Source organism: Triticum aestivum, chromosome 3B, assembly GCF_018294505.1.
Source record: "Triticum aestivum cultivar Chinese Spring chromosome 3B, IWGSC CS RefSeq v2.1, whole genome shotgun sequence".
Lineage (NCBI taxonomy): Eukaryota > Viridiplantae > Streptophyta > Magnoliopsida > Poales > Poaceae > Triticum > Triticum aestivum.
Window position 1 is genome coordinate 26013777 of NC_057801.1, and position 14356 is coordinate 26028132.

A 14356-nucleotide genomic window follows, 5' to 3' on the forward strand; every position below is an offset into this window, starting at 1 on the left:
ACCCGTAGTCTACCTTTATAGTCACCCAGTTACGTTGTGACGTTTGGCATACCCAAAGCACTCCTACGGTATCCGGGAGTTACACGATCTCATGGTCTAAGGAAAAGATACTTGACATTGGAAAACTATAGCAAACGAACTATACGATCTTGTGCTACGTTTTAGGATTGGGTCTTGTCCATCACATCATTCTCCTAATGATGTGATCTCGTTATCAATGACATCCAGTGTCCATAGTCAGGAAATCATGACTATCTGTTGATCAACGAGCTAGTCAACTAGAGGCTCACTAGGGACACGTTGATGTCTGTTATCCACACATGTATTACGATTTCCAGATAACACAATTATAGCATGAATAAAGACAATTATCATGAACAAGGAAATATAATAATAATGCTTTTATTATTGCCTCTAGGGCATATTTCCAACAGATACTTGAGGTGACAATGGAGTATCTAGGTGACATTAGGGTTTTGGTTGATTTGTGTCTTAAGGTGTTATTCTAGTACGAACTCTTTAATAGATCGATCCGAAAGAATAACTTTGAGGTGGTTTCGTACCCTACCATAATCTCTACGTTTGTTCTCCGCTAATAGTGGCTTTGGAGTGACTCTTTGTTGCATGTTGAGGGCTTGTTATATGATCTATCTATGTCATTATTGTTGAGAGAACTTGCACTAGTGAAAGTATGAACCCTAGGCCTTGTTTCCTATCATTGCAATACCGTTTACACTCACTTTTATCATTAGTTACCTTACTGTTTTTATTATTTCAGATTACAAGTACCTATATCTACCATCCATATTGCACTTGTATCACCATCTCTTCGCCGAACTAGTGCACCTATACAATTTACCATTGTATTTGGTGTGTTGGGGACACAAGAGACTCTTTGTTATTTGGTTGCAGGGTTGTTTGAGAGAGACCATCTTCATCCTACGCCTCCTACGGATTGATAAACCTTAGGTCATCCACTTGAGGGAAATTTGCTACTGTCCTACAAACATGTGCACTTGCAGGCCCAACAACGTCTACAAGAAGAAGGTTGTGTAGTAGATATCAAGCGACGCTTGATGTGTCTAGTCTTCTTGTGAAACTTGGGCGCCTTGGCAAGGGCAATAGCTCCAGTGTTGTCACAGAAGAGAGTCATCGGGCCCGACGCATTGGGAATAACTCCTAGGTCGGTAATGAACTCCTTCATCCAGATTGCTTCATGTGATGCCTCCGAGGCTGCCATGTACTCCGCTTCACATGTAGATCCCACCACGACGCTTTGCTTGCAACTGCACTAGATTACTGCCCCACCATTCAAAATATACATGTATCCGGTTTGTGACTTGGAGTCATCCAGATCTGTGTTGAAGCTAGCATCAATGTAACCCTTTACGACGAGCTCTTCGTCACCTCCATAAACGAGAAACATATCCTTAGTCCTTTTCAGGTACTTAAGGATATTCTTGACCACTGTCCAGTGTACCATGCCAGGATTACTTTGGTACCTTCCTACCAAACTTACGGCAAGGTTTACATCAGGTTTGGTACACAGCATGGCATACATAATAGACCCTATGGCTGAGGCATAGGGGATGACACTCATCTTTTCTCTATCTTCTGTCATGGTCGGGCTTTGAGCTGAGCTCAATTTCACACCTTGCAATACAGGCAACAACCCTTTCTTGGACTGATCCATATTGAACTTCTTCAATATCTTATCAAGGTATGTGCTTTGTGAAAGACCTATGAGGCGTCTCGATCTATCTCTATAGATCTTGATGCCTAATATGTAAGTAGCTTCTCCAAGGTCCTTCATCGAAAAACACTTATTCAAGTAGGCCTTTATGCTCTCCAAGAGTTCTATATCATTTCCCATCAACAGTATGTCATCCACATATAATATGAGAAATGTTATAGAGCTCCCACTCACTTTCTTGTAAACGCGGGCTTCTCCATAAGTCTGCATAAACCCAAACGCTTTGATCATTTCATCAAAGCGAATGTTCCAACTCCGAGATGCTTGCATCAACCCATAGATGGAGCGCTGGAGCTTGCATACTTTGTTAGCATTCTTAGGATCGACAAAACCTTCCGGCTGCATCATACACAATTCTTCCTTAAGGAAGCCGTTAAGGAATGCCGTTTTGACGTCCATTTGCCATATCTCATAATCGTAGAATGCGGCAATTGCTAACATGATTCGGACGGACTTCAGCTTCGCTATGAGTGAGAAGGTCTCATCGTAGTCAACCCCTTGAACTTGTTGATAACCCTTAGCGACAAGTCGAGCCTTATAGATGGTAACATTACCATCCGCGTCCGTCTTCTTCTTAAAGATCCATTTATTTTCTATCGCTCACCGATCATCGGGCAAGTCTGTCAAAGTCCATACTTAGTTTTCATACATGTATCCTATCTCGGATTGCATGGCTTCAAGCCATTTGTTGGAATCTGGGCCCGCCATCGCTTCTTCATAGTTTGAAGGTTCACCGTTGTCTAACAACATGATTTCCATGATAGGGTTGCCATACCATTCTGGTGTGGAACGTGTCCTTGTGGACCTACAAAGTTCAGTAGCAACTTGATCCGAAGTACCTCGATCATCATCATTAACTTCCTCTCTAGTCGGTGCAGGCACCGCAGGAACATCTTCCTGAGCTGTGCTACTTTCTGCTTCAAGAGGCAGTACTCCATCGAGTTCTACTCCCACTTACTTCTTTCGAGAGAAACTCTTTCTCCAGAAAGGACCCGTTCTTGGCAACAAAGATCTTGCCTTCGGATCTAAGGTAGAAGGTATACCCAATGGTTTCCTTAGGGTATCCTATGAAGACGCATTTCTCCGACTTGGGTTCGAGCTTTCCAGGTTGAAGTTTCTTGACATAAGCATCGCATCACCAAACTTTTAGAAACGACAGCTTAGGTTTCTTCCCAAACCATAATTCATACGGTGTCGTCTGAACGGATTTAGATGGCGCCCTATTTAAAGTGAATGTAGCTGTCTCTAGAGCGTATCCCCAAAATGATAGCGGTAAATCGGTAAGAGACATCATAGATCGCACGATATCCAATAGGGTGCGATTACGACGTTCGGACACACCGTTACGCTAAGGTGTTCCACGCGGCGTGAGTTGTGAAACAATTCCACATTTCCTTAAGTGCGTATAAAATTCATGACTCAAATATTCTCCCCCACGATATGATCGTAAGAACATTATTTTTTCTGTCATGTTGATTCTCTACTTCATTCTGAAATTCCTTGAACTTTTTAAAGGACTCAGACGTGTGTTTCATCAAGTAGACATACCCATATCTACTTAAGTCATCAGTGAGGGTGAGAACATAACGATAGCCTCCGCGAGCCTCAACACTCATTGGACCGCACACATCGGTATGTATGATTTCCAATAAGTTGGTTGCTCGCTCCATTGTTCCGGAGAACGGAGTCTTGGTCATTTTGCCCATGAGGCATGGTTCACATGTGTCAAATGATTCGTAATCAAGAGACTCCAAAAGTCCATCTGCATGGAGCTTCTTCATGCGCTTGACACCAATGTGACCAAGGTGGCAGTGCCACAAGTATGTGGGACTATCGTTATCAACCTTACATCTTTTGATATTCACACTATGAATATGTGTAACATCATGTTCGAGATTCATTAAGAATAAACCATTGACCAGCGGGGCATGACCATAAAACATATCTCTCAAATAAATGGAACAACCATTATTCCCGGATTTAAATGAGTAGCCATCTCGTATTAAACAAGATCCAGATACAATGTTCATGCTCAAAGCTGACACTAAATAACAATTATTGAGGTTTAAAAATAATCCCGTAGGTAAATGTAGAGGTAGCGTGCCGACGCGATCACACCGACCTTGGAACCATTCCCGACGCGCATTGTCACCTCGTCCTTCGCCAGTCTCCGCTTATTGCGCAGCTCCTGTTTTGAGTTACAAATATGAGCAACCGCACCGGTATCAAATACCCAGGAGCTACTACGAATAATGGTAAGGTACACGTCAATTACGTGTATATCACATATACCTTTGGTGTTGCCGGCCTTCTTGTCCACTAAGTACTTGGGGCAGTTCTGCTTCCAGTGTCCGCTTCCCTTGCAATAAAATCACTCAGTCTCAGGCTTGGGTCCATGCTTTGGTTTCTTCCCGGCAACTGGCTTACCGGGCGCGGCAACTCCCTTGCCGTCCTTCTTGAAGTTCTTCCTACCCTTGCCTTTCTTGAAACTAGTGGTTTTATTGACCATCAACACTTGATGTTCCTTTTTGATCTCCACCTCCGCTGATTTCAGCATTGAAAATACCTCAGGATTGGTTTTCACCATTCCCTGCATATTGTAGTTCATCACAAAGCTCTTGTAGCTAGGTGGGAGCGACTGGAGGATTCTGTCAATGACCGCGTCATCCGGGAGATTAACTCCCAGCTGAGATAAGCGGTTGTGCAACCCAGACATTTTGAGTATGTGCTCGCTGACAGAACCATTCTCCTCCATCTTACAACTGTATAACTTGTCGGAGACTTCATATCTCTCGACCCGGGCATGAACTTGGAAAACCATTTTCAGCTCTTGGAACATCTCATATGCTCCGTGCTGCTCGAAATGCTTTTGGAGCCCCGGTTCTAAGTTGTAAAGCATGCCGCACTGAACCAGGGAGTAATCATCACTACGCGACTACCAGGCGTTCATAACGTCTTGAGTTGCTGGGAAAACGGGTGCTTCACCTAGCGGTGCATCTAGGACATATGCTTTCTTGGCAGCTATGAGGATGATCCTCAAGTTTCGGACCTAGTCCGTATAGTTGCTACCATCGTCTTTCAGCTTGATTTTCTCTAGGAACGTGTTGAAGTTGAGGGCAACATTAGCGTGGGCCATTTGATCTACAAGAAATATTGTAAAAAATTTAGACTAAGTCCATGACAATTAAGTTCATCTAATCAAATTATTTAATGAACTCCCACTCAAATAGACATCCCTCTAGTCATCTAAGTGATACATGATCCGAGTCAACTAGGCCATGTCACGTGAGACAGACTAGTCATCATCGGTGAACATCTTCATGTTGATCGTATCTTCTATACGACTCACGTTCGACTTTTCGGTCTCTTGTGTTCCGAGGCCATGTCTATACATGCTAGGCTCGTCAAGTCAACCTAAGTGTTTTGCATGTGAAATCTGGCTTACACCCGTTGTATGTGAATGTTAGAATCTATCACACCCGATCATCACGTGGTGCTTCGAGACAACAAACTTTCACAACGGCACACAGTTAGGGGGAACACTTTCTTGAAATTATTATGAGGGATCATCTTATTTATGCTACCGTTGTTCTAAGCAAATAAGATGTAAAACATGATAAACATCACATGCAATCAAATAGTGACATGATATGGCCAATATCATTTTGCTCCTTTTGATCTCCATCTTCGGGGCGCCATGATCATCATCGTCACCGGCATGACACCATAATCTCCATCATCGTGTCTTCATGAAGTTGTCACGCCAATGATTACTTCTACTACTATGGCTAATGGTTTAGCAATAAAGTAAAGTAATTACATGGCGTTATTCAATGACACGCAAGTCATACAATAATTAAGACAACTCCTATGGCTCCTGCCGGTTGTCATACTCATCGACATGCAAGTCGTGATTCCTATTACAAGAACATGATCAATCTCATACATCACATATATATATCATTCATCACATCCTTTTGGCCATATCACATCAGACGGCATATGCTGCAAAAACAAGTTAGACGTCCTCTAATTGTTGTTGCAAGTTTTTACGTGGCTGCTATAGGTTTCTAGTAAGAACGTTTCTTACCTACGCCAAAACCACAACCTGATATGTCAATTGCTATTTACCCTTCATAAGGACCCTTTTCATCGAATCTGATCCAACTAAAGTGGGAGAGACAGACATCCGCTAGCCACCTTATGCAACTAGTGCATGTCGGTCGGTAGAACCTATCTCACGTAAGTATACGTGTAAGGTCGGTCCGGGCCGCTTCATCCCACGATGCCGCCGAAACAAGATAAGACTAGTAGTGGCAAGTAAATTGACAAAATCGATGCCCACAACAAACTTGTGTTCTACTCGTGCATAGAAACTACTCATAGACCTAGCTCATGATGCCACTGTTGGGGATCGTTGCAGAAATTAAAAAAATTCTATGCATCACCAATCTATGGAGTGACTAGCAACGAGAGAGGGGGGAGTGCATCTTCATACCCTTGAAGATCGCGAGTCGGAAGCGTTGCAAGAACATGGATGAAGGAGTCGTACTCGAAAGCGATTGAGATCGCGGTGGACTCCAATCTTAGCGCCGAACAACGGCACCTCCGCGTTCAACACACGTGCAGCCCGGTGACGTCTCCCACACCTTAATCCAGCAAGGAGGAGGAAGAGGTTGAGGAAGAGGGCTCTAGCAGCAGCACGACGGCGTGGTGGTGATGGAGCGGCAGTTCTCCAGCAGGGCTTCGCCAAGCTCTTACGGAGGAGGAGAGGTGTTGGGGAGGGGAGGGGCTGCGCCTTGGATGTGGTGCTGCAGCCCTCCCCTCGCCCCTCTATTTATAGGAGAAGGGGGAAGGGGGGCGGCCCCTCTAGATGGTATCTAGAGGGGGCCGGCGGCCAAGGGGGGAGGGGGCTTGCCCCCCAAGCAAGGGAGGCGCCCCCCCTTAGGGTTCCCCCAAACCCTAGGCGCATGGGCCCTAGGAGGGTCGCGCCCAGCCCTCCTGGGGCTAGTTCCCTTCCCTCTACATCCCATAAGGCCCTCCGGGACAGGTGGCCCCTCCCGGTGGACCCTCGGAACCACTCCGGTGGCCCCGGTACAATACCGGAATGCCCCGAATATTTCTGGTAACCATATGACAACTTCCCATATATAAATCTTCACCTCCGGACCATTCCGGAACTCTTTGTGACGTCCGGAATCTCATCCGGGACTCTGAACAACATTCGGTAATCACATACAAATCTTCCTTATAACCCTAGCATTATCAAACCTTAAGTGTGTAGACCCTACGGGTTCGGGAATCACGCAGACATGACCGAGACAGCTCTCCGGCCAATAACCAACAGCGGGATCTGGATATCCATGTTGGCTCCCACATGTTCCACGATGATCTCATCGAATGAACCACGATGTCAAGGATTCAAGCAATCCCGTATACAATTCCCTTTGTCAATCGGTACGTTATTCGCCCGAGATTCGATCGTGGGTATCCCAATACCTCATTCAATCTCGTTACCGGCAAGTCACTTTACTCGTTTCATAACACATGATCCCGTGACCAACTACTTAGTCACATTGAGCTCATTATGATGATGCATTACCGAGTGGGCCCAGAGATACCTCTCCATCATACGGAGTGACAAATCCCAGTCTCGATTCGTGCCAACCCAACAGACACTTTCAGAGATACCTGTAGTGCACCTTTATAGTCACCCAGTTACGTTGTGACGTTTGGTACACCCAAAGCATTCCTACGGTATTCGGGAGTTACACAATCTCATGGTCTAAGGAAATGATACTTGACATTTAGAAAAGCTCTAGCAAACGAACTACACGATCTTGTGCTATGCTTAGGATTGGGTCTTGTCCATCACATCATTTTCCTAATGATGTGATCCGTTATCAATGACATCCAATGTCCATAGTCAGGAAACCATGACAATCTGTTGATCAACGAGCTAGTCAACTAGAGGCTCACTAGGGACATGGTGTGGTCTATGCATTCACACATGTATTACGATTTCCGGATAACACAATTATAGCATGAACGATAGACAATTATCATGAACAAGGAAATATAATAATAACCATTTTATTATTGCCTCTAGGGCGTATTTCCAACACCCCCCTTCCTATAGGGGAGGCCGAATTGGAGATGGAGGAGGATTCCTCCTCCCCTCTCTTGGCCGGCGCACAAAGGAGGGAGGGACTTTCCCTCCCTGGTGGAAGCCCCTCCTCTCCTCTCTAACCTATATATATTAGAGGATTTTGTCTTGTGGGATACACAAGTTTTTGAGTCTCCCCTCTAGTTCCTGTAGTTCTAGTTCTAGTTGATCCTAATTGATCAATTAGAGATTGACTTAGATCCTCTAATTCTCATTATTGGAAGCCCAGTGTGGTTATGATCTCCTCCCTCTAATTCTTTGGCGACGATTAGTTCTGGACGGCAAAGCGCTGCCGAATCCTGAAGATCGTACGCTTGCAATCAAGTAGAGAGGTCGTGCTTTCAGTCTTTTGTTCGAGGAATCCTTCATGGGCGGTTCACGGGGCCATTCATCTACGGGACAAGGGACTCCAAGTACGATCTACACCGACTCGTCTACTTCCGCTACACTCCGAAATCGGTAACGATCGTTGATCCAAACCTTATATGCATCTTCATATTGTTCTTGGGTAATCTTACGGCGATTTTTTCGTTTTCCACTACGTTTTCCACAATACAGTAGAACTATCCTTACTGGATGTAGGGCCAGCAGTAGGACGCCAAATTTTATTACAGTCAAACTTTACGAATCTAAAAAGGTCGGCAATTTAAGCAAAGCAGATGTCGTCCTAAAGAAAACATCTTCCATAGAAGAAGGCTGCATAATAAGACCAAAATTACTTCAAACAATCAGCAGGAAGTTTCTTAACTTGACATTGCATTTTCAAACAATCAGCCAAAAGGTCACTAGAAGAAGGCTGCATAACAAGAATACCAGAATTACCTCCTTAGTACTTGTGTCATAGGTTCATCTTGTCGACTTGGTAATTGTCCGCCCCTACAACTCCAGAGCCAAGGCCCAGGCTGCGAAATCAGGGGTCGGCTAGGTTGATAGCGATGAGCTTCTAGCGGCCGAGTCAAGCAACGAGGCGGAGCTTCTAAATGGCAGGCACTGTCAGACCTGTGGGCAGCGAGGGCGGCGACAAGGGCAGGTGGCCTGCAGTCCAGCACACCTTCCTCATGGCGCACCTCTGACTCGGGCTCATCAAGTGCATTGTGGCAAGAGGCGGAGAAGAAGCACAGGAGACATGCGGCATAACCTGAGGCAATTAAGTGTGGATATATATACATATCAATTGTTCTTGGTTGCAGGATGAACAAACAGCACCTCCCAGGGTAAGAAAATGACTAGATTTGGTAGATTGATACCTTTGCTTGAGGGCTGGATCGTGGATCTTGGGGCATATCCCGTGGTTGCTCTGCTTCCCTCGCAGCCTGAAAATCAATTAGACGACTAAGTCATAAAGTCAAAGATCATTGTTCTCTTTTGGTGCAACAACTTGTTAGTTACTGACCAGTTATTCAACGACAAATCCCTAACCAGACCATCACCAATATGCCGCTTGCCAGTGACACGGGAGTGCATCCTCTCAAGAACATCGTTGGCCAACAAAAAATAGACACTGCTCACAGAGCTCCATCTTCTCCTGCACGATCAAGGGGACCTTTTGGAAGTTAGAAATATAGAACAGGAATGTATGTCCAAAATAATGTCAGCATGCCTAAGACCGTCAATATAAACCTAACATGGCCACTTGTTCACTGTTGTGCGTGTGAATGTGATGCAACCAAACCAACCTTAAGGGAGAATCCTTAGGCGAGTGTCCATTCTCTTATAGCTGCAGCCTCTTGCTTGCTCACGGGGCTGAGCTGGCCTCGATTCGCTCATTGGATTGCGGTATGGTACTCCACTCATCTCTCATCTGTTACAATACAACGGGGAAGAGTTTGTTACTTGTGGTTCCATCTGGTTGTGCTTCATCATGCTTAAAAAAGTGAATGTTATAAAATGGACATGACCAAATTTAAAACAGAGAGCAAGTTGAAGTTCTAAAATCTCAAATCCCTGAACTAGAAACAGGGAAGAATTTGCTACTTGTGTTTTCATATGGTTGAGCTTTCATCATGCTTACAAAAAATAAATGTTATAAAATGGCAATAATTGAATGAAAATAAACACATTAAAGTGTTAAATTTTCAATCCCCTTGACTAGATAGAGATGTTTTGAATTTCATAAGGCTTTTATCTTGAATTACAAAGTACAACAGTCTTTTAATTCTCTGCACATGCTAATTGGTTTAAACCAAATTTATCTTGTAGAAAGCGCAGCAAAGGAGCATGTACAATCAAACTAAAGTAGACAAATCATGACCGGTAATTCAATTGCTACAGTATGACAGTGATTGTTCAGACTTATGAGGGGAGGCACCTAACGAGAAGCCACGGTGTTGTGAATTTAAATTGAGGTCAACGAGTCAGAACTCCAGCAGCTTGCCCTTCTGTATTTTAAAGAGAGGAGACAACTAACTACAACCCACCAGATCCTTGTGTTTCTAGCTCCGAGTAGTAATCGGTAATAAAAGAAATCACGGTATTTACCACTGTTATATTCAGTTCATGTCCAATCGAACAACAGTACTACTTTATTTCTCGTATTTCTGGCCAATCAACAACCCTAATAATTTCCGATTAGATTCTACCTATTGTACTGTGATTACCTTTATCATTAACACGGTGCAAACGGTACAAAGGATTACCTCTATCCTTACCGTGTCACATGAAAATTGAAAATTTAACGAACAAACTGATTGTTCCATTTTTTTCTTGTGGGAACCTGATATATCGGTAGTGCTTACTAGAGTTGGGGCCAGCCAGGAGCATCCACACATGCATGTTTAGGGAACAGACACTACGGACCCTCACGTACATGTTGAGAGAGAGAGAGGGGGGGGGGGGGGGGGGGGGGGGGGGTTGGAGCAGCCACTCGCATCATCGTCCTTCTCTCCCAGCAGCAAATTCTACATGACAAGAAAATGGGAGCATAATATTCATATGGCGTCAAGAACATGGTTGCATGTATAAGAAAAGGAAAGGCCAGTATGTCAACATACTGCGGAAGCAACTAATTAATGGCCACCACACCTCATAATCTCTCTCTCTCGCTCTTTCTCTCTCTCTCTCTCTCTCTCTCTCTCTAGCTCTTCATTTTTGGTCGGTTTCTAACTAAACAGAAAATGATTGTGAAATCTAAGGCATAACCGAAGGAAAGCAGATTCAAAAAATCACTTGAACTTGCATACACCACACATACCGAGTCAAATATTCACTGTTAGTATTGATGTTATAACATGTTCTTACAAAGATGCAAATTGGACTAGTGATTTCACAAATTGCCACCAGCGCGAGTTGAGCTGAGTTGCTAATTAACGAACGACGACGAGCACAATGGCCATCTAGGAAACAAACTAGTAGTAGTGCGTAGGGTAAATTTCCCAAATGCGTAATTTATTCGGCCCCAAACTTGAGATGCTGCTTATAACATTAGTTCAGGAAGACAAGTACGTTGAATTGCAGGACCTCTCCTCTTCTCCTTTCTGAAGAAACAATTACGTTGAATTGCGGTACAGTGGGCAACCGGAGAAAGGAGACCAAGAGAAGGGGAGAGAAGAGAAGTTCTTACATTTTGTCCATGGCATTGGAGCAGCGGTGTCCCGAGAAGGGAAGAAGGAAGCACACGGAGCACCTGCGCATGAGGAAACCGCATCAGCGAGGGGAGCGGCCAAATCGAAACCACCCAACACCAATAGTTTATGCATGAGGACCTCTCTCTCTCTCCTCTTCTCATCTCTGAAGAAATAATTACTTGTTGCGGAGGTACAGTAAGCAACCGGAGAAAGGAGAGGAACGGAGGGTGAGGGGAGAGAAGAGAAGTGCTTACATTTGTCCACGGCGTCGGAGCAGCAGTGTCCCGGGAAGGGAAGAAGAAAGCACACGAAACACCTGCGCGCGTGTGTGAGGGAACTGCGTCAGCGAGGAGAGCGGCCAAATCGAAACCAACCAAGAGTACGGGGGATAGAGGGGTGGGGAGGGGACCTTCCATGTCGGCGTCTGCCGGTGCGTGGCGGCGTATATGGATCTCCCTCCCTCCTGTCTTGTCCTGTCCTGGGATGAGGGGAGAGAGCGGAGGCCATGGCCGGCGGCGAGGTCCTGCTGAGTGGTGGGTGGCGGCGCCGATACGGGTGGGGAGGGGAGCGGGATTGGAAGTTTGGTGCGTGTGATCTGTGGTGGGTTTGGTTGGGGCTTTCCTTTCTTTCGTTTTGTTCATCAAGTCTTTTTTGATTGGTCCGTGCCATTTATCCGCTCTTTAATTGATCCCAACCGTACGTACATGTGAATCTCACGATGCACCGACGCCGTGGAAACGGGAGCGAGTTCCCGAGGTACGTGTGCGTCCTCGTTTTGGAAACCCCGCTCGCCCCCTCGTCATCGCCGCCCCATGATGGATTGTCGTGGGATCTAGAATTAACGGGGATGAATACCTGGGATGAATACCCTATAATGTGTTGTATTTTAGACAATACAACACATTATAGGATGCAAATATGATTTCTACCGAATGCAATATATTTAATGAAAAACATAAAACAACCACAATACATGTGTCATTAGTAAAAATAAACACCACAATACTGGCAGCTAGCAAAAACGCCAAACACAAAATTAATCATTGACAAAAGGCACCGATCCCGTGTTGAGCCACATTTTGATTTGATGAATGACGTGTCAAACGGATAGACAACATTGACTAATATGCGTTAAATGGATGTGGCAAACAAAAAAATGTGGGGCCCGCCCATCAACCTCTCTCTGACCAATCCCTTGTTCACTCATCCCCTCCTGCACGAAGACCACATCTCTCTCTCTCTGTGTGTGTGTGTGTGTGTGTCTCGCATTACATCGAACACATATCATGCATGAGTAGTCCTCCCACTTCACCTCCCGCGCGATGTTGTGGCAGTCCTTGTTCTTGTGCGGCATGGCGAGAGTTGCCCCCTTGGTAGTCGGCGGAGGCGGTGTAGATGTTGCTCAGCAACACGGTGCTCTTCCCCGCGGCTCGAGTCACAATGCAACGCACGAGCTCGGCGCCCACTACCTTCTGCAGGCGCGTGGAAGGGTTGCGCCGCCCGCGATGGAGGAAGGAACCAGGCGATATGCGATACGATTGTATCGACCTCATATGCTCTTCAACATGGACTTTGTTTAAGAGTGGCGTCGAGGAGCCATGACTTGATGGGGAGGACGCAGGCTACGTCGGGAACACCGCGGGAGGATTCAAAGGTCGAGGGAGAGGTTGGGACTCACGGTCAAAGGAGTCGAGGAAGTTGATAGCACACAATTCGGGTGGGAACGGAAGTGGTAGTCGGACCCAAAATATTTCATCGTGAAATTCAGGCGGGGACGGAAATGCAAAATGATACTAGAATAATGTTAACAAAGAAAATGCACGTGTAATAATATATTAACTATTCCTAGAATACCATGGTTAGTTCTTAAAATGATAGGTATGAACTATCCTATTACATAAAATAATGAGTTACACTAAATGATCTACAATTTTTAACCCTAGGAATGAACACCTTATCGTTTCTAGTTATCTACAACTTATCACTTCACAGATTATAATTATGGATCATAGCTAGAATGATATACTAGTTAATATACCCATAAGTATATATTTGTCAAGACTTTATAGAGGAGTAGAATGCTACTCTTGCAATGGTTAATTACCAAGGGGGTGGCACATGTACTAATAAACAATTGATATTTCCTATCATAAGATAATATTTGTTATTGAAGTGTCATGGGAGTGGTTTCAAAAAGTTGATTTACAACTTTCAGGCGGGAGAAGCACAAGTAAAAAAATTGGAGGGAAACTTTTGGGCGGGAGATATCAGGCGGGTAATACACATGATGAGAGATATTGAACAGCAGAAATCGACGTGCAAAAGGACAGAACAAATCCACAGAATTAAGGGGTTTTTTCTCCAGAAAAAACAACACAATATTAGACTTGTCTACATGATTTCATACTACATGGATGTTCTTGAAAACTAGTAAGTTTTGCATGTAGCATTTAGCTTTTGTTTTTCACACGTAATCTCAAATATATAATATTTTTAGTCGGTTACTTGCATCATGCAGAACCATCACACAACTAGAAATGAGATAGCTAAGAGGCCTTTTGCAAGATAAGAGCCCCATGCATTCATCTCATCGACTCGGTTCTAAACCGCTCGCCCCTTGATGGGATATTAGCTCTAGTCACCCAATCCATTGGCTAGTGAAACGAAGGTGTTAAGACAGCCGGGATGTCTCAAGAAAATGAAACCAAGCTTGGCCATGACGGGTGTTGTGCCACTTTGCATCACTGTGCCATTCTAGTTATCACCGTTGTTTGATTCGGGATGACTACAAGCAACGGTGAAATTTCTTCAAGTTTCAGATAGGCGATCAAGAAAGGAGCGGTGATGTTGAGTTCAGGTAACTCTTATGTGTGA

At 44.7% G+C, this 14356-nt stretch overlaps 1 long non-coding RNA gene across 1 annotated transcript; it reads right to left on the reverse strand.

Annotated features, from left to right (window-relative positions):
• Window positions 1–8177: 8177 nt before the first annotated feature.
• LOC123064476 (uncharacterized) lies at window positions 8178–12067 on the reverse strand. The gene is made up of 7 exons (XR_006430710.1): window positions 11892–12067; window positions 11737–11798; window positions 11479–11541; window positions 9596–9720; window positions 9313–9444; window positions 9167–9232; window positions 8178–9057 (listed from the first exon to the last, which is right to left on the reverse strand). It is a non-coding gene; the product is annotated as an uncharacterized lncRNA (long non-coding RNA).
• Between the last annotated feature and the right edge of the window lie 2289 nt (window positions 12068–14356).